Source organism: Phocoena phocoena, chromosome X, assembly GCF_963924675.1.
Source record: "Phocoena phocoena chromosome X, mPhoPho1.1, whole genome shotgun sequence".
NCBI classification, from domain to species: Eukaryota; Metazoa; Chordata; class Mammalia; order Artiodactyla; family Phocoenidae; genus Phocoena; species Phocoena phocoena.
Genome location: NC_089240.1, coordinates 49,518,875 through 49,523,944, shown reverse-complemented (window position 1 = coordinate 49,523,944; position 5,070 = coordinate 49,518,875). Strand labels below are relative to the sequence as shown.

The following is a 5,070-nucleotide window of genomic DNA, read 5'->3' as shown; positions in this document are numbered from 1 at the left end:
ATAGAGATGAAGAAAACAATAGCAAAGATAATGAAACTAAAAGATGGTTCTTTGAAAAGATAAATAAAACTGACAAAGCTTTAGTCAGACTCCACAAGAAAAAAAGGGAGAGGGTTCAAATCAATAAAATTAGAAATGAAAAAGGAGAACTTACAAGGGACACCACAAAAATCCAAAGGATTGTTAAAGACTGCTACAGGCAAATGTAGGCCAATAAAATGGACAACCTAGATAAACAGACAAACTCTTAGAAATGTACAATCTCCCAAGACTGAACCAGGAAAAAAATAAAAACAGACCAATCACAAGCACTAAAATTGAAACTGGGATTGAAAAACTTCCAAGAGTGCTCACCTCGCTGCCCCTCGCTTGCAGCCCTGTGCTTTGCTCCTCTCCAAACATGGCAAAAATATCCAGCCCTACAGAGACTGAACGCTGCATCGAGTCTCTGATTGCTCTTTTCCAAAAGCATGCTGGAAGGGACGGTAACAACAGCAAACTCTCCAAGGCCGAGTTACTTATCTTCATGAATACAGAGCTGGGTGCCTTCACAAAGAACAAGAAGGACCCTGGTGTCCTTGACCACATGATGAAGAAGCTGGACCTCGACTCTGATGTACAGCTAGATTTCCAAGAATTTCTTAATCTTATTGGCGGCCTCGCTCTAGCTTGCCATGACTCCTTTATTAAGTCTAGCTCTTCCCAGAAGTAAATCGGAGGAGCCTTTGGGCCTGGCCTCCAGCTCCATTCCCTTTTCTTCAGCCTCCCAATTATCATCTACCCCTCATAGACCACACATACCCTGAGCCCAGTGCACCCACCGCCCCATGCAGGCCACTCCTGCTGGTAGTAATAAAACAATATTGTTTTTTGACGCACACACTGTAGAGTCAGTAAATTTGTGCAAGGAAGGGAGATGATTGGGAGGAATATAAATTAGATTGATGGAAACTGTTACCAGAAGTTGCAAAGTAAATAGTAAAAATGTATCTTGGGTGTATACATAATCATGACTAATGATACCAACATAATCATCTAAATTATTCAGACTGATAGAGAGACCCCACTTATTGTTCACTCATTAAACGCCTATACACCCCTACTACAGGCACTGTCATAGGCTTTGAAAATACAGTCAGCAAGACAGACAACATCCTGCCTTCACTGAGGTTACCTTCTAATGGGGGGGAACAATAAATGAATCAACAAATAAAGAACTATGAGTGCAATAAATAAATAAATAAATAAAATTAAGAAATAAAAACTTCCAAAAAACAAAAGTCCAGGACCTGTTGGCTTCACAGGTGAATTCTATCAAACATTGAGAGATGAGTTAACAACTATCCTTCTGAAACTATTCCAAACATATTGCAGAGGAAGGAACACTCCCAATCTTATTCTATGCGACCACAATCACCCTGATACCAAAACCAGAAAAAGATATCACAAAAAAAGAAAATGTCATGCCAATATAACAGGTGACCATAGATGCAGGATCTTCAACAGAATACTAGCAAACCGAATCTATCATTACAATCAAAGGATCATACACCATGATCAAGTGGGATTTATCCCAGTGGTACAAGGATTTTTCAATATCTGCAACTCAATCCGTGTGATACACTACATCAACAAATTGAAGAATAAAAAGCATATAATCATCTCAATAGATGCAGAGAAAAGCTTTTGACAGATTTCAACAACCCATTTATGATAACAACTCTCCAGAAAGTGGGCATACAGAGAACATAACTCAACAGAATAAAGGCCATATATGACAAACCTACAGCTAGCATCATACTCAACAGTGAAAAGCTGGAAGCATTTCCTCTAAGATCAGGAAAAAGACAAAGATGTCCACTCTCGCCAGTTTTATTCAACATAGTTTTGGAAACCCTAGCCACAGGAATCAGAGAAGAAAAAGAAATAAAGACAATCCAAATTGGAAAAGAAGTAAAGCTCTCACTGTTTGCAGATGACATGATACTATACATAGAAAATCCTAAAGATACTACCAGAAAAATACTAGAGCTCATCAATGAATTTGGTAAAGTTGCAGGATACAAAATTAATATACAGAAACCTATGCATTTCTATACACTAACAACAAAAGATCAGAAAGAGAAATTAAAGAAACCCTCCCGTTTACCACTGGATCAAAAAGAATAAAATACCTAGAAATAAACCTACCTAAGGAGGCAAAAGACCTGTTCTCCAAAAACTATAAAATACTGATGAAAGAAATTGAAGATGACACAAACAGAAAGATATACCATGTTCTTGGATTGGAAGAATCAATATGTCAAAATGACAATACTACCAAAAGCAATCTACAGATTCAATGCAAATCTTATCAAATTATCAATGGCATTTTTCACAGAACTAAAAAAAAATCTTAAAATTTGTATGCAGATACAAAACACCCCAAATAGCCAAAGCAAGCTTAAGAAACAAAAATGGAAAAAAAAAAAAAAAAAGGAAACAAAAATGGACCTGGAGGAATCAGACTATACTACAAATCTACAGTAATCAAGACAATATGGTACTGGCACAAAAACAGAAATATAGATCAATGGAACAGGATAGAAAACCCAGAGATATATGTACACACCTATGGTCACACTTGTGGTCAACTTATCTTTGACAAAGGAGGCAAGTATATGCAATGCAGAAAAAAAAGTCTCTTCAATAAGTGGTTCTGGAAAAACTTTACGGCTACATGTAAAAACGTGAAATTAAAACATTTAATGCCATACAAAACTAACTCAAATGGATTAAAGACCTAAATGTAAGGCAAGATACTATAAACGATTAGAGGAAAATATAGGTAGAACACTCTTTGACATAAACCACAGCAATATATTTTTTGATCCAACTCCTAGAGTAATGGAAATAAAAACAAAATAAACAAATGGGACTTAATCAACCTTAAAAGCTTTTATACAGCAAAGTAAACCATAAACAAAATGAAAAGACAATCCACAGAATGGGAGAGAATATTTGAAAATGATGCAACCCACAAGGGATTAATCTCCAAAATTTACAAAAAGCATATGCAGCCTAATATCCAAATACCCCAATCAAATAATGGGCAGAATACCTAAATGGGTATTTCTCCAAAGAAGACATACAGATGGCCAAGAGGCACATGAAAAGATGCTCTACATCACTTATTATTAGAGAAATGCAAATCAAAACTACAATGATATATCTCCTTACACCAATCAGAATGGCCGTCATGAAAAAGTCTACAAATGATAAATGTTGGAGAGGGTGTGGAGGAAAGGGAACCCTTCTGCACCATTGGTTGGAATGCAAATTGGTACAGCCTCTATGGAGAACAGTAGGAGTTTCCTTAAGAAACTAAAAATAGAGCTAACATATGATCCAGCAATCCTACTCCTGGGCATATATACAGAGAAAAACATGGTTCGAAAAGACACATGCACCCCAATATTCATTGCAGCACTGTTTCCAATAGCCAAGACATGGAAGCAAACAAATGTCCACCGACAGATGAATGAGTAAAGAAGATGTTGTACATATATACAATGGAATATTACTCAGCCATTAAAAATGAAATAATGCCATTTGCAGCAACATGCATGGACCTAGAGATTATCACACTAAGTGAAGTAAACCAGACAAAGATATCATATGATATCCTTGATATGTGGAATCTAAAATAAGTATGCAAATGAGCTTATTTGCAAAACAGAAATAGACCCACAGACATGGAAAACGAACTTATGGTTACCAAAGGAAGGGGGAAGGGATAAATTAGGAGTTTGGGATTAAAATATATGCAATACTGTATATAAAACAGACAACCAACAAGGACCTACTGTATAGCATAGGGAACTATACTCAAGGTCTTATGGTATCCTGTAATGGAGGAGAATGTGAAAAAAGAGTGTACATATTTATGCACCTGTGTGTTTGACTGGGTCACCTTGCTGTGACTTGAAAGTAGCACCCTATTGTGAATTAACTGTATTTCAATAAAAAAATTGTTAAAAATAATTAAAAATAACCACACCTGGGCTTCCCTGGTGGCACAGTGGTTGAGAGCCTGCCTGCCGATGCAGGGGACATGGGTGCATGTCCCGGTCTGGGAAGATCCCACATGTCATGGAGCAACTGGGCCCGTGAGCCATGGCCACTGAGCCTGCATGTCTGGAGCCTGTGCTCGGCAGCAGGAGAGGCCAGAGAAGTGAGAAGCCCGCCTATCACACACACACAAAAAAAACAATAGTAACTACACCTAACCATAAAAAAAGATGTGGTGTGTGTGTATATATATGTGTGTGTGTGTGGTGTGTATACACACACACACACATGGGAACATTACTCAGTCATTAAAAAGAATAAAATTCTGCTATTTGTGCGATTTGCAGCAACTTGTATGGATCTAGAGGTTATTATGCTTTGTGAAATAAGTCAAACACAAATACTCTATGTTATCACTTGTATATGGAATCTAAAACATAAAAAAAATGAATATAACAAAACAGAAACAGACGTACAGATACAGAGAACAAAGTTGTGGCTACCAATGGGGAGAAGGAAAATGGGAGTGGCAAGATAAGGGTAGGGAGTTGAGATACTAACTACTATGTATAAAATAAATAAGCAACGGGATATATTGTACAACACAGGGATATACAGCCATTACCTTGTGATATCTCTAATGCAATACAGTGTATAAAAATATTAATTCAGGGCTTCCCTGGTGGCGCAGTGGTTGAGAGTCCACCTGCCGATGCAGGGGACACATGTTCATGCTCCAGACCAAGAAGACCCCGCATGCCGCAGAGCAGCAGGATTCATGAGGCATGGCTGCTGAGCCTGCGTGTCCGGAGCCTGTGCTCCACAACAGGAGAGGCCACAACAGTGAGAGGCCCACATACTGCAAAAAATATATATTTATATTGATTCATTATGTTGTACACCTGAAACTAATATAATATTGTAAATCAATTAAACTTCAATTTTTGAAGAATAACTGAAAAGACAATCCACTGAATGGGAGAAAATATTTTCAAATAATATATCTGATAGGGGTTACTC

The 5,070-nt window shown here is 37.5% G+C and overlaps 1 pseudogene; it reads left to right on the top strand.

Moving 5' to 3' along the window:
* The first annotated feature begins 400 nt into the window (after positions 1-400).
* On the top strand, positions 401-712 carry LOC136143018 (protein S100-A11 pseudogene; annotated as a pseudogene).
* The last annotated feature ends 4,358 nt before the right edge of the window (positions 713-5,070 follow it).